General features: G+C 38.0%; 1 protein-coding gene across 1 annotated transcript in view; it reads right to left on the bottom strand.

Annotated features, from left to right (window-relative positions):
- The window catches only part of LOC135477579 (uncharacterized), a 66,698-nt gene that overhangs the window by 13,615 nt on the left and 28,606 nt on the right, over positions 1-24,477 (bottom strand). The gene's annotated exons all lie outside the window — the stretch shown is intronic.

Here is a 24,477-nt window from a genome sequence, read left to right as displayed (position 1 = left end):
ACATTTACCTGATGCTTGAACGTATTCTGTTATTACAGATGATTATGCCATTAAGTAAACCACAAGTATTGTATTGATTCATCATACTGATTAACAGGATATCCTGGTGAATACGGCACAGTATTATGTCATAATAACATAATGCATTCTAGCATGAGTGAGACAACAGACTTTCTGTTAAATTTAACAGATATCCTGGTGAATACGGCACAGCATTATGTTATAATAACATAATGCATTCTAGCATGAGTGAGACAACAGACTTTCTGTTAAATTTAACAGATATTCTGGTGAATACGGCACAGCATTATGTTATAATAACATAATGCATTCTAGCATGAGTGAGACAACAGACTTTCTGTTAAATTTAACAGATATCCTGGTGAATACGGCGCAGTATTATGTTATAATAACATAGTGCATTCTAGCATGAGTGAGACAATAGACTTTCTGTTAAATTTAACAGATATCCTGGTGAATACGGCGCAGCATTATGTTATAATAACATAATGCATTCTAGCATGAGTGAGACAACAGACTTTCTGTTAAATTTAACAGATATTCTGGTGAATACGGCGCAGTATTATGTCATAATAACATAATGCATTCTAGCATGAGTGAGACAACAGACTTCCTGTTAAATTTAACAGATATCCTGGTGAATACGGCACAGTATTATGTCATAATAACATAATGCATTCTAGCATGAGTGAGACAACAGACTTCCTGTTAAATTTAACAGATATCCTGGTGAATACGGCACAGTATTATGTTATAATAACATAATGCATTCTAGCATGAGTGAGACAACAGACTTTCTGTTAAATTTAACAGATTTATCTTTTAGTTTAACTGATGTTTTACGCATTTGACTTTGTACATGCATGCGTGATTTTTTGATCTGATTGATGGCCTGCATGGATAGTGTTGGATTAGATGTTATTGGATTGTGCACCAGGTAATGATTAACTGTTCCTACACCGGCACTCAGCTGTTATGCTATGAGGCCTGTGTACCCTTTGGCTATACTTTAATTTAAGCAGATTTCGCTTGATGAGGAGATCGGAAGGAATAAATCCTTGCATTTGCGAGCGGTATGTAGCTATAGATGTAGAGAAATGCTTAAATGATACAGAAAGTAACATCACTTTGAGTCCTCGATAATTACACGGCATTAAATCAACAGGAAATGAAAAAATAATATACTTTGATTTCTGAGGCAATGACAGACAAAACATTGACACCCCATTCCGGCTCATGTAGTTATTATGGACAAACACACATTTAGACTTCAAGGATACATGAAAACGCTTGGTTTTCTCAGCTTCTCTGCTATAGTTTTGGGGTGTAAAAATGGCCATAAACCATCAGTTTTCCTAAGGCTCAGTCTGGAAATTAAGTAGCAGACTGTATTGACGTTATTGATAAAAGTTTTCAAAACAACTTTTTGGTGGAGAGAGCCCCAGTAAGGGAACGTAAGCTGGTCCCACGCTCCTAGGAAGGTGAAAATAATACATACACATAATAATTTATTGTATTACATTTGAGGAAAATCAATAATTTATCAAATGGATTCATGTAGAGTGCCATCGGAGCTATATGCCCAGGGGCCTAGCCCTTCCTCCCCACGCCCAGCCCCACCTTTCAAGCGATTGGGGCCCAGACATGCTTGCCCTGATGCACCGCTCACTTTTTACGTGTGAGGAAAACTTTGATATGGCAAGAAATGCAAAGCAGGCCACAGTATTGTAGCGACTCGTTCGAAAAATCCAGTCTTTCCACAATTACTGTACTATAACAAAAACGATATAAACTTTTGAGTCAAAGAGATTAACTACCTACATGTGCTAATCAAACAGCCCTGAAATTCTCTGTTTTCCTAAAATCAGCTAAGGCTGTTTGATGAAGACCTTTCAAAAATGGATTCTTGTAGAGTGGCATCGGAGCCGCATGCCCAGGGGCCTAGCCTCGCGCAATATAGCGAGTCTGGCCCAGAAGTTAACGGAAATGACCATTCTTCTCTTGCAATGAATAAATGATACGCTATTAAGCCCGGGAGTTCTCCGAAGCCAAAGTATAACAGCAGAAGACATAGTTCATATTTCTTGTACTGTTACGCAATTGTTTTTGGACAAACCATATACAAGATTGAACACTGTATCTGATATTAAGTCTCAAGAGAATTTTAAAATTTCCACCTCAAAACAATATCAAAATAATACATTCAGATTGTAGTACGTCTTCGGAATTAGTATATACCGAACACAAGGAGTGATATTTGGATATCACAATGTAAAGATTAGGGCCTACCCAAAATATCCGTCTTACACTCAAAAAGTTAATCAGTGAATGTTAACGGAAAGTCTGTTGTCTGAGTGATGCTAGAAAGTATTCTGTTATTGTTAACGCAAAATTCTGTTATATTCAAAATAACATCCTGTTAATCTAATAGACTCTTTATGTCAAGTTAATAGAATATGTGTGTCATATTTAACAGAATAATCTGCTGCAGTAACAGAATACATTCCAGCATCACTCAAACAACAGACTTTCTCTTAAAATTAACATTAATTGTTTTTATGTGCTCTCGGGCTTATAAAGATACATATTAGCAAATGAAAAAACAAAGAAAATCCGGTAATCCATGTGAAAGAACTACTTGCAGATAACAGTCTCCCAGTGTTAAAAATGTCAAAGAAAAAATTAACAAAAATCTAACTCCGTTGTTGGTTAGTAGATAGGCATAGTATATTAAAGAAGAAATAAGTATGACTTGACAAAATAAGAAAAGGTGAGTGTCGAGTTAGCCTAGAGGTAACCCCAGTCGTTCTTACACGAGGTCTTCCCGACTGGGGTCGATCCAGATGCTTTAGGCTCATGTGGTCAATTGATCAGTGTGAAGGTTTAACCCACTAGGCCACGGCTCACCCGTCAGAAGAAGTGACTTTTAGAGTACATATATCCTATTTCTCTGTGGTGCAATACCGGAACACAACACGGGGGATAACTCTGTACGGCTTTGAACTGAAATGAAAATAATACATACACATAATAATTTATTGTATTACATTTGAGGAAAATCAATAATTTAACAAATGGATTCTTGAGGAGTGTCATCGGAGCCAGATGTCTAGGGGCCTAGCCCTTCCTCCCCACCCCCAGACCCTCCTTTTAAGTGATTGGGGCCCAGATATGCTTGCCCTCATGCACCGCTCACATTTTACGTGTGAGGAAAACTTTGATATGGCAAGAAATGCAAAGCAGGCCACAGTATTGTAGCGACTCGTTCGAAAAATCCAGTCTTTCCACATTTACTGTACTATAACAAAAACGATATAAACTTTTGAGTCAAAGAGATTAACTACCTATAGGTGTTAATGAAACAGCCCTAAAATTCTCTGTTTTCTTAAAATCAGCTAAGGCTGTTTGATGAAGACCTTTGAAAAATGGATTCCTGTAGAGTGGCATCGGAGCCGCATGCCCAGGGGCCTAGCCTCGCGCAATATAGCCAGTCTTGCCCAGAAATGAGATGAAATGACCATTCTTTTCTTCCAATGCATAAATGATACGCTATTAAGCCTCGGGAGTTCTCCGAAACCAAAGTATAACAGCAGAAGACATAGTTCAAATTTTATGTACTGTTACGCAATTGTTTTTGGACAGACCATATACAAGATTGAACACTGTATCTGATATTAAGTCTCAAGACAGTTTTGCAATTTTCATCTCAAGACAAGATAAAAATGATACATGCATAATGTAGTACATCTTCAGAATTAGTAGGCCCTATATACCGAACGGAAGGAGTGATATTTGGATGTCACAATGTAAAGATTACCCAAAATATCCGTCTTACACTCAAAAACTTAACATGTGAATGTTAACGGAAAGGGTGTTGTCTGAGTGATGCTAGAAAGAATTCTGTTATTGTTAACACAATATAGTGTCATATTCAAAATAACATCCTGTTAATCTAATAGACTCTTTATGTTAAGTTAATAGAATATGCGTGTCATATTTAACAGAATAATCTGCTGCAATAACAGAATACATTCCAGCATCACTCAAACAACAGACTTTCTCTTAAAATTAACATTAATTGTTTTTGTGTGCTCTTGGGCTGATAAAGATACATATTAGCAAATGAAAATAAGAAATTCCCGTAATCCATGTGAAAGAACTACTTGCAGATAGCAGTATCCCAGTGTTAAAAAAGTGAAAGAAAAAATTAACAAAAATCTAACTCCGTTGTTGGTTAGTAGATAAGCATAGTATATTAAAGAAGAAATAAGTATGACTTGACAAAATAAGAAAAGGTGAGTGTCGAGTTAGCCTAGAGGTAACCCCAGTCGTTCTTACGCGAGGTCTTCCCGACTGGGGTCGATCCAGATGCTTTAGGCTCATGTGGTCAATTGATCAGTGTGAAGGTTTAACCAACTAGGCCACGGCTCACCCGTCAGAAGAAGTGACTTGTAGAGTACATATATGTGATTTCTTTGTGGTGCAATACCGGAACACAACAGGGGGGATAACTCCATAAGGCTGTGAACTGAGGTGAAAATAATACATACACATAATAATTTATTGTATTACATTTGAGGAAAATCAATAATTTAACAAATGGATTCTTGTAGAGTGCCATCGGAGCTGGATGCCGAGAGGCCTAGCCCTTCCTCTCCACCACCAGCCCCACCTTTCAAGTGATTGGGGCCCAGATATGCTTGCCCTCATGCATCCCTCACTTTTTACGTGTGAGGAAAACTTTGATATGGCAAGAAATGCAAAGCAGGCCACAGTATTGTAGCGCCTCGTTCGAAAAATCCAGTTTTTCCACATTTACTGTACTATAACAAAAACGAAACAAACTTCTAAGTGAAAGAGATTAACTACCTACATGTGTTAATCAATTAGCCTTTAAATTCTCTGTTTTGCCAAGATTAGCTAAGGCTGTTTTACGAAGCCTTTTAATGGGACCCTGTGACTAAAATTTCGATAAAGACGCTCATATGTGGCTGTCACATTAAAGTTGGGGCCTCAGCTTTTAAAGTCGGAGCCCTTGTGTTAAACTTGAAATGAAGACTGTTAGACTCGGGGCACTGACTTTAAGTATTTTATTTTTTTATTTTGATTATTATTTTTTTTTTTTTTTTTTGCTTGTTTTACAGTGTCACACTTTTTTTATACCTCGCGTCTTGGGGCACCAATTAACTTAAAACGGCGGAAATCTGTACACCAATGATCTAGCGTAGCGGAGATTCTGGGGCTAAGGCGTCCCCTGGACACTCACTTGATGTTTGGCTCTTTCAACCATGTCACTTTCTGGCTTCGTTCTCTTTAAGTCCAATGTCTATATGCGGACCAACTTCAAACAGGTGTTCAAGAATATTTCTATGGTCATCAAGGGTCGCAGAGCCTCCGGGATCTAATGTACTGGAGGAGACTGTCAAAACTTATTTTCAGCAATTCACTTCCATGGCTCTATTCTCATAAGACTCCATCTGTGGGTGCCTCATTATGGGTGAATTAAAATGTGTGCCCCAAAATGGCTGAAATCTGATCTGCGGTAATCTAGAGTTGCACAGCATCCGGGGCATAGACGGCTCCTGGACTCTCGCTTACAATGAGCTGTGATAGTTAATAGGAAGCCGGTGTGGACCCTAAATAAACCTACCAGATAGAACAGAGGTTCAAGCCTGGGCGTTATTAAGTTACCGGAGGAGAATGTTAAAATCTGACTGCACACATACACCCAAAAAATAATTTGTTAATTTGGACATAAAGTCTGTTGTCTAAGCGATGCTTGATTGTATGTATTCTGTTATCAGGAGTACAAGCCATTCAGGCAGAAACAAAAAAAAATTGAATTTTAATATTCTACACATGATACCTGACTTCATCTTACGTCCTGGTTTTATTTATTTCCTGTTATGCATATACGTTTGTGGCAAATTGCAACATTGCTATAGTTCGGGAGCTCAGCGCCTTCCGCGTGTTCCGCGCCTCCGCGGAGTTCGCAGTTTTCTGAAAAGCACAGGGCCACTGAAGTCTCAGTCAAGAATGGACGCTATCGGTCACCATTTACATGAATAATTTCTCCCTGGTGCGATAACGGAACACACGAGGTCAGATAATTCTACACGGCAGTAAAGTGAGGTGAAAATAATACATACACATAACAATTTGTTTTTTCAACATTTGAGGGAAATCATTAATTTAAAAAATAGATTCTTGTACAGTAGCATCAGAGCCGCATGCCCAGGGGCCTAGCCTCGCGCAATATAGCGAGTCTGGCCCAGAAATGAACTGAAATGACCATTCTTCTCTTGCAATGAATAAATGATACGCTATTAAGCCCGGGAGTTCTCCGAAGCCAAAGTATAACAGCAGAAGACATAGTTCATATTTCTTGTACTGTTACGCAATTGTTTTTGGACAAACCATATACAAGATTGAACACTGTATCTGATATTAAGTCTCAAGAGAATTTTAAAATTTCCACCTCAAAACAATATCAAAATAATACATTCAGATTTTAGTACGTCTTCGGAATTAGTATATACCGAACACCAGGAGTGATATTTGGATATCACAATGTAAAGATTAGGGCCTACCCAAAATATCCGTCTTACACTCAAAAAGTTAATCTGTTAATGTTAACGGAAAGTCTGTTGTCTGAGTGATGCTAGAAAGTATTCTGTTATTGTTAACGCAAAATTCTGTTATATTCAAAATAATATCCTGTTAATCTAATAGACTCTTTATGTCAAGTTAATAGAATATGTGTGTCATATTTAACAGAATAATCTGCTGCAGTAACAGAATACATTCCAGCATCACTCAAGCAAAAGACTTTCTCTTAAAATTAACATTAATTGTTTTTATGTGCTCTCGGGTTTAGAAAGATACATATTAGCAAATGAAAAAACAAAGAAAATCCGGTAATACATGTGAAAGAACTACTTGCAGATAACAGTCTCCCAGTGTTAAAAATGTCAAAGAAAAAATTAACAAAAATCTAACTCCGTTGTTGGTTAGTAGATAGGCATAGTATATTAAAGAAGAAATAAGTATGACTTGACAAAATAAGAAAAGGTGAGTGTCGAGTTAGCCTAGAGGTAACCCCAGTCGTTCTTACACGATGTCTTCCCGACTGGGGTCGATCCAGATGCTTTAGGCTCATGTGGTCAATTGATCAGTGTGAAGGTTAAACCCACTAGGCCACGGCTCACCCGTCAGAAGAAGTAACTTTTAGAGTACATATATCTGATTTCTCTGTGGTGCAATACCGGAACACAACACGGGGGATAACTCTGTACGGCTTTGAACTGAAATGAAAATAATACATACACATAATAATTTATTGTATTACATTTGAGGAAAATCAATAATTTAACAAATGGATTCTTGAGGAATGTCATCGGAACCAGATGTCTAGGGGCCTAGCCCTTCCTCCCCACCCCCAGACCCTCCTTTTAAGTGATTGGGGCCCAGATATGCTTGCCCTCATGCACCGCTCACATTTTACGTGTGAGGAAAACTTTGATATGGCAAGAAATGCAAAGCAGGCCACAGTATTGTAGCGACTGGTTCGAAAAAACAAGTCTTTCCACATTTACTGTACTAAAACAAAAACGATATAAACTTTTGAGTCAAAGAGATTAACTATCTACATGTGTTAATCAAATGGATTTGAAATTCTCTGTTTTCTCAAAATCAGCTAAGACTGTTTGATGAAGACCTTTCAAAAATGGATCCTTGTAGAGTGGCATCGGAGCCTCATGCCCAGGGGCCTAGCCTCGCGCAACAGAGCGAGTCTTGCCCAGAAATGAGCTGAAATGACCGTTCTTTTCTTCCAATGCATAAATGATACGCTATTAAGCCCGGGAGTTCTCCCAAGCCAAAGTATAACAGCAGAAGACGTAGTTCATATTTCATGTACTGTTACGCAATTGTTTTTGGACAAACCACACACAAGATTGAACACTGTGTCTGATATTAAGTCTCAAGACAATTTTAAAATTTCCACCTCAAGAGAAGATAAAAATGATACATGTAGATTGTAGTACGTCTTGGGAATTAGTATATACCGAACGGAAGGAGTCATATTTAAACATCACAATGTTAAGATTACCCCAAATATCCGTCTTATACTCAAAGAGTTAATCTGTTAATGTTAACGGAAAGTCTGTTCTCTGAGTGATGGTAGAATGTATTCTGGTATTGTCAACACAATATAGTGTCATATTCAAAATAACATCCTGTTAATCTAATAGACTCTTTATGTTAAGTTTTTAGAATATGTGTATCATATTTAAGAGAATAATCTGCAGCAATAACAGAATACATTCCAGCAACACTTAAACAACAGACTTTCTCTTAAAATTAACATTAATTGTTTTTCTGTGCTTTTGGGCTGATAAAGACACATAGTAGCAAATGAAAAATCAAAGAAATTCCCGTAGTCCCTGTAAAAGAACTACTTGCAGATAACAGTATCCCAGTGTTAAAAATGTCAAAGAAAAAATTAACAAAAATCTAACTCCGTTGTTGGTTAGTAGATAAGCATAGTATATTAAAGAAGAAATAAGTATGACTTGACAAAATAAGAAAAGGTGAGTGTCGAGTTAGCCTAGAGGTAACCCCAGTCGTTCTTACACGAGGTCTTCCCGACTGGGGTCGATCCAGATGCTTTAGGCTCATGTGGTCAATTGATCAGTGTGAAGATTTAACCCACTAGGCCACGGCTCACCCGTCAGAAAAAGTGACTTGTAGAGTACATATATCTGATTTCTCTGTGGTGCAATACCGGAACACAACACGGGCGATAACTCTATACGGCTATGACCTGAGGTGAAAATAATACATACACATAATAATTTATTGTATTACATTTGAGGAAAATCAATAATTTAAAAAATGGATTGATGTAGAGTGTCATCAGAGCCGGATGACCTGGGGCCTAGCCCTTCCTCTCCCCCCCGTCCCCCCCCAGCCCCACTTTTCAAGTGATTGGGGCCCAGACATGCTTGCCCTCATTCACCGCTCACTTTTTACATGTGAGGGAAACTTTGATATGGCAAGAAATGCAAAGCAGGCCACAGTATTGTAGCGACTCATTCGAAAAATCCAGTCTTTCCACATTTACTGTACTATAACAAAAACGATATAAACATTTGAGTCAAAGAGATTAACTACCTACATGTGTTAATCAAATGGATTTGAAATTCTCTGTTTGCTCAAAATCAGCTAAGGCTGTTTGATGAAGACCTTTCAAAAATGGATTCTTCTAGAGTGGCATCGGAGCCGCATGCCCAGGGGCCTAGCCTCGCGCAACATAGCGAGTCTTGCCCAGAAATGAGATGAAATGACCATTCTTTTCTTCCAATGCATAAATGATACGCTATTAAGCCCGGGAGTTCTCCGAAGCCAGAGTATAACAGCAGAAGACATAGGTCAAATTTTATGTATTGTTACGCAATTGTTTTTGGACAAACCATATACAAGATTGAACACTGTATCTGATATTAAGTCTCAAAACAATTTTCAAATTTTCACCTCAAAACAAGATCAAAATGATACATGCAGATTGTAGTATGTCTTCGGAATTAGTATATACCGAACGGAAGGAGTGATATTTGGATATCACATTGTAAAGAGTACCCGAAATTTCCGTCTTACACATAAAAAGTTAATCTGTGAATGTTAACGGAAAGTCTGTTGTCTAAGTGATGCTAGAATGTGCTGTGTTATTGTCAGCGCAAATTTCTGTCATTTTCAAAAAATTATCCTGTTAATATAATAGACCCTTTATGTTAAGTTAATAGAATATGTGTGTCATATTTTAAAGAACAATCTGCTGCATTAACAGAATACATTCCAGCATCACTCAAACAACAGACTTTCTCTTAAAATTAACATTAATTGTTTTTGTGTGCTCTTGGGGTTATAAAGACACATAGTAACAAATGAAAAATCAGAGAAATTCCCGTAATCCATGTAAAAGAACTACTTGCAGATAACAGTATCCCAGTGTTAAAAATGTCAAAGAAAAAATTAACAAAAATCTAACTCCGTTGTTGGTTAGTAGATAAGCATAGTATATTAAAGAAGAAATAAGGATGACTTGACAAAATAAGAAAAGGTGAGTGTCGAGTTAGCCTAGAGGTAACCCCAGTCGTTCTTACACGAGGTCTTCCCGACTGGGTTCGATCCAGATGCTTTAGGCTCATGTGGTCAATTGATCAGTGTGAAGGTTTAACCCACTAGGCCACGGCTCACCCGTCAGAAGAAGTGACTTGTAGAGTACATATATCTGATTTCTCTGTGGTGCAATACCGGAACACAACAGGGGGGATAACTCTATACGGCTATGAACTGAGATAAAAATAATACATACACATAATAATTTATTGTTTTACATTTGAGGAAAATCAATAATTTAACAAATGGATTCTTGTAGAGTGTCATCAGAGCCGGATGGCCAGGGGCCTAGCCCTTCCTCCCCACCCCCAGCCCCACCTTTCAAGTGATTGGTGCCCAGACATGCTTGCCCTCATTCACCGCTCACTTTTTACATGTGAGGGAAACTTTGATATGGCAAGAAATGCAAAGCAGGCCACAGTATTGTAGCGACTCGTTCGAAAAATCCAGTCTTTCCACATTTACTGTACCACAACAAAAACGATATAAACTTTTGAGTCAAAGAGATTAACTACCTACATGTGTTAATCAAACAGCCCTGAAATTCTCTGTTTTCTCAAAATCAGCTAAGGCTGTTTGATGAAGACCTTTCAAAAATGGATTCCTGTAGAGTGGCATCGGAGCCGCATGCCCAGGGGCCTAGCCTCGCGCAATATAGCGAGTCTTGCCCAGAAATGAGCTGAAATGACCATTCTTTTCTTCCAATGCATAAATGATACGCTATTAAGCCCGGGAGTTCTCCGAAGCCAAAGTATAACAGCAGAAGACATAGTTCAAATTTTATGTACTGTTACGCAATTGTTTTTGGACAAACCATATACAAGATTGAACACTGTATCTGATATTAAGTCTCAAGACAATTTTCAAATTTCCACCTCAAAACAAGATCAAAATGATACATGCAGATTGTAGTACGTCTTCGGAATTAGTATATACCGAACGGAAGGAGTGATATTTGGATATCACATTGTAAAGATTACCCAAAATGTCCGTCTTACACATAAAAAGTTAATCTGTGAATGTTAACGGAAAGTCTGTTGTCTGAGTGATGCTAGAATGTGTTGTGTTATTGTTAACGCAAAATTCTGTCATTTTCAAAATAACATCCTGTTATTCTAATAGACTCTTTATGTTAAGTTAATAGAAGATGTGTGTCATATTTAACAGAATAATCTGCTACAATAACAGAATACATTCCAGCATCACTCAAACAACAGACTTTCTCTTAAAAATAACAATAATTGTTTTTCTGTGCTCTTGGGCTTTTTAAGACACATAGTAACAAATGAAAATCAAAGAAATTCCCGTAATCCCTGTAAAAGAACTACTTGCAGATAACAGTATCCCAGTGTTAAAAATGTCAAAGAAAAAATTAACAAAAATCTAACTCCGTTGTTGGTTAGTAGATAAGCATAGTATATTAAAGAAGAAATAAGTATGACTTGACAAAATAAGAAAAGGTGAGTGTCGAGTTAGCCTAGAGGTAACCCCAGTCGTTCTTACACGAGGTCTTCCCGACTGGGGTCGATCCAGATGCTTTAGGCTCATATGGTCAATTGATCAGTGTGAAGGTTTAACCCACTAGGCCACGGCTCACCCGTCAGAAGAAGTGACTTGTAGAGTACATATATCTGATTTCTCTGTGGTGCAATACCGGAACACAACTCGGGCGATAACTATATAGGCCTACGGCTATGAACTGAGGTGAAAATAATACATACACATAATAATTTATTGTATTACATTTGAGGAAAATCAATAATTTAACAAATGGATTCATGTAGAGTGCCATCGGAGCTGGATGCCCAGGGGCCTAGCCCTTCCTCCCCACCCCCAGCCCCACCTTTTAAGTGATTGGGGCCAAGATATGCTTGCCCTCATTCACCGCTCACTTTTCACGTGTGAGGAAAACTTTAATATGGCAAGAAATGCAAAACAGGCCACAGTATTGTAGCGACTCTTTCGAAAAATCCAGTCTTTCCACATTTACTGTAGAATAACAAAAACGAAACAAACTTCTAAGTCAAAGAGATTAACTACCTACATGTGTTAATCAAACAGCCCTGAAATTCTCTGTTTTCTCTAAATCAGCTAAGGCTGTTTGATGAAGACCTTTCAAAAATGGATTCTTCTTGAGTGACATCGGAGCCGCATGCCCAGGGGCCTAGCCTCGCGCAATATAGCGAGTCTTGGCCAGAAATGAGCTGAAATGACCATTCTTTTCTTCCAATGCATAAATGATACGCTATTCAGCCCGGGAGTTCTCCGAAGCCAAAGTATAACAGCAGAAGACATAGTTCAAATTTTATGTACTGTTACGCAATTGTTTTTGGACAAACCATATACAAGATTGAACACTGTATCTGATATTAAGTCTCAAGACAATTTTCAAATTTCCACCTCAAAACAAGATCAAAATGATACATGCAGATTGTAGTACGTCTTCGGAATTAGTATATACCGAACGGAAGGAGTGATATTTGGATATCACATTGTAAAGATTACCCAAAATGTCCGTCTTACACATAAAAAGTTAATCTGTGAATGTTAACGGAAAGTCTGTTGTCTGAGTGATGCTAGAATGTGTTGTGTTATTGTTAACGCAAAATTCTGTCATTTTCAAAATAACATCCTGTTATTCTAATAGACTCTTTATGTTAAGTTAATAGAAGATGTGTGTCATATTTAACAGAATAATCTGCTGCAATAACAGAATACATTCCAGCATCACTCAAACAACAGACTTTCTCTTAAAATTAACATTAATTATTTTTCTGTGCTCTTGGGCTTATAAAGACAAATAGTAACAAATAAAAAATCAGAGAAATTCCCGTAATCCATGTGAAAGAACTACTTGCAGATAGCAGTATCCCAGTGTTAACAATGTCAAAGAAAAAATTAACAAAAATCTAACTCCGTTGTTGGTTAGTAGATAAGCATAGTATATTAAAGAAGAAATAAGTATGACTTGACAAAATAAGAAAAGGTGAGTGTCGAGTTAGCCTAGCGGTAACCCCAGTCGTTTTTACACGAGGTCTTCCCGACTGGGGTCGATCCAGATGCTTTAGGCTCATGTGGTCAATTGATCAGTGTGAAGGTTTAACCCACTAGACCACGGCTCACCCGTCAGAAGAAGTGACTTGTAGAGTACATATATCTGATTTCTCTGTGGTGCAATACCGGAACACAACTCGGGGGATAACTCTATACGGCTGTGAACTGAGGTGAAAATAATACATACACATAATAATTTATTGTATTACATTTGAGGAAAATCAATAATTTAACAAATGGATTCATGTAGAGTGCCATCGGAGCCGGATGCCGAGGGGCCTAGCCCTTCCTCCCCACCCCCAGCCCCACCTTTCAAGGGATTGGGGCCCAGATATGCTTGCCCTCATGCACCGCTCACTTTTTACGTGTGAGGAAAACTTTGATATGGCAAGAAATGTAAAGCAGGCCACAGTATTGTAGCGACTCGTTCGATAAATCCAGTCTTTCCACATTTACTGTACTATAACAAAAACGAAACAAACTTCTAAGTGAAAGAGATTAACTACCTACATGTGTTAATCAAACAGCCTTGAAATTCTCTGTTTTCTCAAAATCAGCTAAGGCTGTTTGATGAAGACCTTTCAAAAATGGATTCTTGTAGAGTGGCATCAGAGCCGCATGCCCAGGGGCCTAGCCTCGCGCAATATAGCGAGTCCTGCCCAGAAATGAGCTGAAATGACCATTCTTTTCTTCCAATGCATAATTGATACGCTATTAAGCCCGGGAGTTCTCCGAAGCCAAAGTATAACAGCAGAAGACATAGTTCAGATTTTATGTACTGTTACGCAATTGTTTTTGGACAAACCATACACAAGATTGAACACTGTATCTGATATTAAGTCTCAAGACAATTTTAAAATTTCCACCTGAAGAGAAGATAAAAATGATACATGAAGATTGTAGTACGTCTTGAAAATTAGTATATACCGAACGGAAGGAGTCATATTTAAACATCACAATGTTAAGATTACCCCAAATATCCGTCTTATACTCAAAAAGTTAATCTGTTAATCTTAACGGAAAGGGTGTTGTCTGAGTGATCCTAGAATGTATTCTGGTATTGTTAACACAATATTCTGTCATAGTCAAAATAACATCCTGTTAATCTAATAGACTCTTTATGTTAAGTTAATAGAATATGTGTGTCATATTTAACAGAATAATCTGCTGCAGTAACAGAATACATTCCAGCATCACTCAAACAACAGACTTTCTCTTAAAATTAACATTAATTGTTTCTGTGTGCTCTTGGGCTGATAAAGATACATAGTAGCAAATGAAAAATGAAAGAAATTCCCGTAATCCATTTAAAAGAAATACTTGCAGATAGCAGTATCCCAGTGTTAAAAATGTCAAAGAAAAAATTAACAAAAATCTAACTCCGTTGTAGGTTAGTAGATAGGCATAGTATATTAAAGAAGAAATAAGTATGACTTGACAAAATAAGAAAAGGTGAGTGTCGAGTTAGCCTAGAGGTAACCCCAGTCGTTCTTACACGAGGTCTTCCCGACTGGGGTCGATCCAGATGCTTTAGGCTCATGTGGTCAATTGATCAGTGTGAAGGTTTAACCCACTAGGCCACGGCTCACCCGTCAGAAGAAGTGACTTTTAGAGTACATATATGTGATTTCTTTGTGGTGCAATAATTTATTGTATTACATTTGAGGAAAATCAATAATTTAACAAATGGATTCTTGTAGAGTGTCGTCGGAGCCAGATGTCTAGGGGCCTAGCCCTTCCTCCCCACCCCCAGGCCCTCCTTTTAAGTGACTGGGGCCCAGATATGCTTGCCCTCATGCATCGCTCACTTTTTACGTGTGAGGAAAACTTTGATATGGCAAGAAATGCAAATCAGGCCACAGTATTGTAGCGACTCGTTCGAAAAAACAAGTCTTTCCACATTTACTGTACTATAACAAAAACGATATAAACTTTTGAGTCAAAGAGATTAACTACCTACATGTGTTAATCAAATGGATTTTAAATTCTCTGTTTTCTCAAAATCAACTTAGGCTGTTTGATGAAGACCTTTCAAAAATGGATTCTTGTAGAGTGGCATCGGAGCCGCATGTCCAGGGGCCTAGCCTCGCGCAACATAGCGAGTCTTGCCCAGAAATGAGCTGAAATGACCATTCTTTTCTTCCAATGCATAAATGATACGCTATTAAGCCCGGGAGTTCTCCGAAGCCAAAGTATAACAGCAGAAGACATAGTTCATATTTCATGTACTGTTACGCAATTGTTTTTGTACAAACCATACACAAGATTGAACACTGTATCTGATATTAAGTCTCAAGACAATTTTAAAATTTCCACCTCAAAACAAGATCAAAATGATACATGCAGATTGTAGTATGTCTTCGGAATTAGTATATACCGAACGGAAGGGGTGATATTTGGATATCACATTGTAAAGATTACCCCAAATTTCCGTCTTATACTCAAAAAGTTAATCTGTTAATCTTAACGGAAAGTCTGCTGTCTGAGTGATGCTAGAATGTATTCTGGTATTGTTAACACAATATTCTGTCATAGTGAAAAGAATATCCTGTTAGTATAAAAGAATCTTTATATTAAGTTAATAGAATATGTGTGGCATATTAAACAGAATAATCTGCTGCAATAACAGAATACATTCCAGCATCACTCAAACAACAGACTTTCTCTTAAAATTAACATTAATTATTTTTCTGTGCTCTTGGGCTGATAAAGACACATTTTAGCAAATGAAAAATCAAAGAAATTCCCGTAATCCATGTGAAAGAACTACTTGCAGATAGCAGTATCCCAGTGTTAAAAATGTCAAAGAAAAAATTAACAAAAATCTAAGTCCGTTGTAGGTTAGTAGATCAGCATAGTATATTAAAGAAGAAATAAGTATGACTTGACAAAATAAGAAAAGGTGAGTGTCGAGTTAGCCTAGAGGTAACCCCAGTCGTTCTTACACGAGGTCTTCCCGACTGGGGTCGATCCAGATGCTTTAGGCTCATGTGGTCAATTGATCAGTGTGAAGGTTTAACCCACTAGGCCACGGCTCACCCGTCAGAAAAAGTGACTTTTAGAGTACATATATCTGATTTCTCTGTGGTGCAATACCGGAACACAACACGGGGGATAACTCTGTACGGCTTTGAACTGAGATGAAAATAATACATACACATAATAATTTATTGTATTACATTTGAGGAAAATCAATAATTTAACAAATGAAATTATGTAGAGTGTCATCGGAGCCAGATGTCTAGGGGCCTAGCCCTTCCTCCCCACCCCCAGCCCCACCTTTTAAGTGATTGGGGCCCAGATATGCTTGCCCTCATGCACCGCTCACTTTTTACATGTGAGGAAAACTTTGATATGGCAAGAAATGTAAAGCAGGCCACAGTATCGTAGCGACTCGTTCGAAAAATCCAGCCTTTCCACATTTACTGTACTATAACAAAAACGAAAAAAACTTCTAACTCAAAGAGATTAACTACCTACATGTGTTAATCAAACAGCCCTGAAATTCTCTGTTTTTCTCAAAATCAGCTAAGGCTGTTTGATGAAGACCTTTCAAAAATGGATTCTTCTAGAGTGACATCGGAGCCGCATGAACAGGGGCCTAGCCTCGCGCAATATAGCAAGTCGTGGCCAGAAATGAGCTGAAATGACCATTCTTTTCTTCCAATGCATAAATGATACGCTATTCAGCCCGGGCGTTCTCCGAAGCCAAAGTATAACAGCAGAAGACATAGTTCAAATTTTATGTATTGTTACGCAATTGTTTTTTGACAAACCATATACAAGACTGAACACTGTATCTGATATTAGGTCTTAAGACAATTTTAAAATTTTCACCTCAAAGCAAGATCAAAATGATACATGCAGATTGTAGTATGTCTTCGGAATTAGTATATACCGAACGGAAGGAGTGATATTTGGATATCACATTGTAAAGATTACCCAAAATTTCCGTCTTACACATAAAAAGTTAATCTGTGAATGTTAACGGAAAGTCTGTTGTCTGAGTGATGCTAGAATGTGTTGTGTTATTGTTAACGCAAAATTCTGTCATTTTCAAAAAATATCCTGTTAATATAATAGACTCTTTATGTTAAGTTAATAGAATATGTGTATCATATTTAACAGAATAATCTGCTGCAATAACGGAATACATTCCAGCATCACTCAAACAACAGACTTTCTCTTAAAATTAACATTAATTGTTTTTGTGTGCTCTTGGGCTTATGAAAACACATAGTAGCAAATGAAAAATCAAAGAAATTCCCGTAACCCCTGTAAAAGAACTACTTGCAGATAACAGTATCCCAGTGTTAAAAATGTCAAAGAAAAAATTAACAAAAATCTAACTCCGTTGTTGTTAGTAGATAAGCATAGTATATTAAAGAAGAAATAAGTATAACTTGACAAAATAAGAAAAGGTGAGTGTCGAGTTAGCCTAGAGGTAACCCAGTCGTTCTTACACGAGGTCTTCCCGACTGGGGTCGATCCAGATGCTTTAGGCTCATGTGGTCAATTGATCAGTGTGAAAGTTTAACCCACTAGGCCACGGCTCACCCGTAAGAAGAAGTGACTTGTAGAGTACATATATCTGATTTTCTGTGGTGCAATACCGGAACACAACACGGGGGATAACTCTATACGGCTTTGAACTGAGGTGAAAATAATACATAAACATAATAATTTATTGTATTACATTTGAGGAAAATCAATAATTTAACAAATGGATTCTTGGTAGAGTGGTCATCGGAACCAGATGTCTAATGGCGTAGCCCTTCCTCCCCACCCCAGACCCTCTTTTAAGTGATTGGGGTACAGATATGCTTGCCCTCATGCACCCCCCAATTTTTACGTGTGAGAGAAACTGTGATATGGCAAGAAATGCAAAGCGGGGCCACAGTATTGTAGCGACTCGTTTGAAAAACCCAGTGTTTCCACATTTACTGTACTATAACAAAAACGATATAAACTTTTGAGTCAAAGAGATTAACTACCTACATGTGTTAATCAAACAGCCCTGAAATTCTCTGTTTCTTCAAGATTAGCTAAGGCTGTTTGATGAAGCCTTTGAAAAAACGGATTTTTGTAAAGTAGCATCGGAGCCGCATGCCCAGTTGCCTAGCCTCGCGCAATATAGCCAGTCTTGCCCAGAAATGAGCTGAAATGACCATTCTTTTCTTCCAATGCATAAATGATACGCTATTAAGCCCGGAGTTCTCCGAAGCCAAAGTATAACAGCAGAAGACATAGTTCAAATTTTATGTACTGTTACGCAATTGTTTTTGGACAAACCGTATACAAGATTGAACACTGTATCTGGTATTAAGTCTCAAGACAGTTTTGCAATTTTCATTTCAAGACAAGATCAAAATGATACATGCAGATTGAAGCACATCTTCGGAATTCGTAATACCAAACGGAAGGAGTGATATTTGGAAATCACAATGTAAAGAGTACCCAAAATATCCGTCTTACACTTAAAAGGGTAATCCGTGAATGTTAACAGAAAGTCTGTTGTCTAAGTGAAGCTAGAATGTATTCTGTTAATGTTAACACAATATTGTGTCATATTCAAAATAATATCTTGTTAATCTAATAGACTCTTTATGTCAAGTTAATAGAATATGTGTGTCATATTAAACAGATTAATGTGCTGCAATAACAGATTACATTCCAAGGGGCCTCCGTGGCTCAGTCGATTAGCACGCTAGCGCAGGGTAATGACCCAGGAGTCTCTCACCAATGCGGTCGCTTTGAGTTCAAGTCCAGCTCATGCTGGCTTAATCTCCGGCCGTAAGTGGGAAGGTCTTCCAGCCACCTGCGGATGGTCGTGGGTTTCCCCGGGGCTCTGCCCGGTTTCCTCCCACCATAATGCTGGCCGCCGTCGTATAAGTGAAATATTCTTGGGTACGGCGTAAAATACCAATCAAATAAATAAATAAATAAATAAATAAATACATTCTAGCATCACTCAAACAACAGACTTTCTCTTAAAATTAATCTTAATTGTTTTTGTGTGCTCTTGGGATTATAAAGATACATATTAGCAAATGAAAATAGAAAGAAATTCCCGTAATCCATGTGAAAGAACTACTTGCAGATAGCAGTATCCCAGTGTTAAAAAAGTGAAAGAAAAAAATTAACAAAAATCTAACTCCGTTGTTGGTTAGTAGATAGGCATAGTATATTAAAGAAGAAATAAGTATGACTTGACAAAATAAGAAAAGGTGAGTGTCGAGTTAGCCTAGAGGTAACCCCAGTCGTTCTTACACGAGGTCTTCCCGACTGGGGTCGATCCAGATGCTTTAGGCTCATGTGGTCAATTGATCAGTGTGAAGGTTTAACCCACTAGGCCACGGCTCACCCGTCAGAAGAAGTAACTTTTAGAGTACATATATCTGATTTCTCTGTGGTGCAATACCGGAACACAACACGGGGGATAACTCTGTGCGGCTTTGAACTGAGATGAAAGTAATACATACACATAATAATTTATTGTATTACATTTGAGGAAAATCAATATTTTAACAAATGGATTCTTGTAGAGTGTCATCGGAGCCAGATGTCTAGGGGCCTAGCCCTTCCTCCCCACCCCCAGATCCACCTTTTAAGTGATTGGGGCCCAGATATGCTTGCCCTCATGCACCGCTCACTTTTTACATGTGAGGAAAACTTTGATATGGCAAGAAATGCAAAGCAGGCCACAGTATTGTAGCGACTCGTTCGAAAAATCCAGTCTTTCCACATTTACTGTACTATAACAAAAACGATATAAACTTTTGAGTCAAAGAGATTAACTACCTACATGTGTTAATCAAATGGATTTGAAATTCTTTGTTTTGTCAAAATCAGCTAGGGCTGTTTGATGAAGACCTTTCAAAAATGGATTCTTGTAGAGTGGCATCGGAGCCTCATGCCCAGGGGCTAGCCTCCCGCAACATAGCGAGTCTTGCCCAGAAATGAGCTGAAATGACCATTCTTTTCTTCCAATGCATTAATGATACGCTATTAAGCCCGGGAGTTCTCCGAAGCCAAAGTATAACAGCAGAAGACATAGTTCATATTTCATGTACTGTTACGCAATTGTTTTTGGACAAACCGTATACAAGATTGAACACTGTATCTGGTATTAAGTCTCAAGACAGTTTTGCAATTTTCATCTCAAGACAAGATGATACATGCATATTGTAGTACATCTTCGGAATTAGTATATACCGAACGGAAGGAGTGATATTTGGAAATCACAATGTAAAGAGTACCCAAAATATCCGTCTTACACTTAAAAGGTTAATCCGTGAATGTTAACAGAAAGTCTGTTGTCTAAGTGAAGCTAGAATGTATTCTGTTATTGTTAACACAATATTGTGTCATATTCAAAATAATATCTTGTTAATCTAATAGACTCTTTATGTCAAGTTAATACAATATGTGTGTCATATTAAACAGATTAATGTGCTGCAATAACAGAATACATTATAAGGGGCCTCCGTGGCTCAGTCGGTTAGCACGCTAGCGCAGGGTAATGACCCAGGAGTCTCTCACCAATGCGGTCGCTTTGAGTTCAAGTCCAGCTCATGCTGGCTTAATCTCCGGCCGTAAGTGGGACGGTCTTTCAGCCACCTGCGGATGGTCGTGGGTTTCCCCCGGGCTCTGCCCGGTTTCCTCCCACCATAATGCTGGCCGCCGTCGTATAAGTGAAATATTCTTGAGTACGCCGTAAAACACCAATCAAATAAATAAATAAATAAATACATTCCAGCATCACTCAAACAACAGACTTTCTCTTAAAATTAACATTAATTGTTTTTGTGTGCTCTTGGGATTATAAAGATACATATTAGCAAATGAAAATAGAAAGAAATTCCCGTAATCCATGTGAAAGAACTACTTGCAGATAGCAGTATCCCAGTGTTAAAAAAATGAAGGAAACAATTAACAAAAATCTAACTCCGTTGTTGTTTAGTAGATAAGCATAGTATATTAAAGAAGAAATAAGTATGACTTGACAAAATAAGAAAAGGTGAGTGTCGAGTTAGCCTAGAGGTAACCCCAGTCGTTCTTACACGAGGTCTTCCCGACTGGGGTCGATCCAGATGCTTTAGGCTCATGTGGTCAATTGATCAGTGTGAAGGTTTAACCCACTAGGCCACGGCTCACCCGTCAGAAGAAGTGACTTTTAGAGTAGGCCTACATATATCTGATTTCTCTGTGGTGCAATACCGGAACACAACACGGGGGATAACTCTGTACGGCTTTGAACTGAGATGAAAATACTACATACACATAATAATTTATTGTATTACATTTGAGGAAAATCAATAATTTAACAAATGGATTCTTGTAGAGTGTCATCGGAGCCAGATGTCTAGGGGCCTAGCCCTTCCTCCCCACCCCCAGGCCCTCCTTTTAAGTGATTGGGGCCCAGATATGCTTGCCCTCATGCACCGCTCACTTTTTACGTGTGAGGAAAACTTTGATATGGCAAGAAATGCAAATCAGGCCACAGTATTGTAGCGACTCGTTCGAAAAATCCAGTGTTTCCACATTTACTGTACTATAACAAAAACGATATATACTTTTGAGTCAAAGAGATTAACTACCTACATGTGTTAATCAAACGGATTTGAAATTCTCTGTTTTCTCAAAATCAGCTAAGGCTGTTTGATGAAGCCTTTCAAAAATGGATTCTTGTAGAGTGGCATCGGAGCCTCATGGCCAGGGGCCTAGCCTCGCGCAACATAGCGAGTCTTGCCCAGAAATGAGCTGAAACGACCATTCTTTTCTTCAAATGCATAAATGATACGCTATTAAGCCCGGAGTTCTCCGAAGCCAAAGTATAACAGCAGAAGACATAGTTCATATTTCATGTACTGTTACGCAATTGTTTTTGGACAAACCATACACAAGATTGAACACTGTATCTGATATTAAGTCTCAAGACAATTTTAAAATTTCCACCTCAAGAGAAGATAAAAATGATACATGCAGATTGTAGTACGTCTTCGGAATTAGTATATACCGAACGGAAGGAGTCATATTTAAACATCACAATGTTAAGATTACCCCAAATATCTGTCTTATACTCAAAATGTTAATCTGTTAATGTTAACGGAAAGTCTGTTGTCTGAGTGATGCTAGAATGTATTCTGGTATTGTTGACACAATATTCTGTCATAGTCAAAAGAATATCCTGTTAGTATAAAAGAATCTTTATATTAAGTTAATAAAATATGTATGACATATTAAACAGAACAGTCTGCTGCAATAACAGAATACATTCCAGCATCACTCAAACAACAGACTTTCTCTTAAAATTGATATTAATCGTTTCTGTGTGCTCTTGGGCTGATAAAGACACATATTAGCAAATGAAAAATCAAAGAAATTCCCGTAATCCATTTAAAAGAAATACTTGCAGATAGCAGTATCCCAGTGTTAAAAATGTCAAAGAAAAAATTAACAAAAATCTAAGTCCATTGTTGGTTAGTAGATAGGCATAGTATATTAAAGAAGAAATAAGTATGACTTGACAAGATAAGAAAAGGTGAGTGTCGAGTTAGCCTAGAGGTAACCCCAGTCGTTCTTACACGAGGTCTTCCCGACTGGGGTCGATCCAGATGCTTTAGGCTCATGTGGTCAATTGATCAGTGTGAAAGTTTAACCCACTAGGCCACGGCTCACCCGTCAGAAGAAGTGACTTGTAGAGTACATATATCTGATTTCTCTGTGGTGCAATACCGAAACACAACACGGGGGATAACTCTGTACGGCTTTGAACTGAGATGAAAATACTACATACACATAATAATTTATTGTATTACATTTGAGGAAAATCAATAATTTAAAAAATGGATTCTTGTAGAGTGGCATCGGAGCCTCATGCCCAGTGGCCTAGCCTCACGCAACATAGCGATTTTGCCCAGAAATGAGCTGAAATGACCATTCTTTTCTTCAAATGCATAAATGATACGCTATTAAGCCCGGGAGTTCTCCGAAGCCAAAGTATAACAGCAGAACACATAGTTCATATTTCATGTACTGTTACGCAATTGTTTTTGGACAAACCATACACAAGATTGAACACTGTATCTGATATTAAGTCTCAAGACAATTTTAAAATTTCCTCCTCAAGAGAAGATAAAAATGATACATGCAGATTGTAGTACGTCTTCGGAATTAGTATATACCGAACGGAAGGAGTCATATTAAAACATCACAATGTTAAGATTACCCCAAATATCCGTCTTATACTCAAAAAGTTCATCTGTTAATCTTAACGGAAAGTCTGCTGTCTGAGTGATGCTAGATTGTATTCTGGTATTGTTAACACAATATTTTGTCATAGTCAAAAGAATATCCTGTTAGTATAAAAGAATCTTTATATTAAGTTAATAGAATATGTGTGGCATATTAAACAGAACAGTCTGCTGCAATAACAGAATACATTCCAGCATCACTCAAACAACAGACTTTCTCTTAAAATTGATATTAATCGTTTCTGTGTGCTCTTGGGCTGATCATGATACATATTAGCAAATGAAAAATCAAAGAAATTCCCGTAATCCATTTAAAAGAAATACTTGCAGATAGCAGTATCCCAGTGCTAAAAATGTCAAAGAAAAAATTAACAAAAATCTAAGTCCATTGTTGCTTAGTAGATAGGCATAGTATATTAAAGAAGAAATAAGTATGACTTGACAAAATAAGAAAAGGTGAGTGTCGAGTTAGCCTAGAGGTAACCCCAGTCGTTCTTACACGAGGTCTTCCCGACTGGGGTCGATCCAGATGCTTTAGGCTCATGTGGTCAATTGATCAGTGTGAAGGTTTAACCCACTAGGCCACGGCTCACCCGTCAGAAGAAGTGACTTGTAGAGTACATATATGTGATTTCTCTGTGGTGCAATACCGGAACACAACACGGGGGATAACTCTGTACGGCTTTGAACTGAGGTGAAAATACTACATATACATAATGATTTATTGTATTACATTTGAGGAAAATCAATAATTTAAAAAATGGATTCTTGTAGAGTGCCATCGGAGCCAGATGTCTAGGGGCCTAGCCCTTCCTCCCCACCCCCAGACCCTCCTTTTAAGTGATTGGGGCCCAGATATGCTTGCCCTCATGCACCGCTCACATTTTACGTGTGAGGAAAACGTTGATATGGCACGAAATGCAAATCAGGCCACAGTATTGTAGCGACTCGTTCGAAAAATCCAGTG

This window comes from Liolophura sinensis, chromosome 11 (genome assembly GCF_032854445.1).
Source record: "Liolophura sinensis isolate JHLJ2023 chromosome 11, CUHK_Ljap_v2, whole genome shotgun sequence".
Taxonomy (NCBI): domain Eukaryota; kingdom Metazoa; phylum Mollusca; class Polyplacophora; order Chitonida; family Chitonidae; genus Liolophura; species Liolophura sinensis.
The sequence above is the reverse complement of the archived record's forward strand: the minus strand, read 5'-3'. Positions and strand labels throughout refer to the sequence as shown.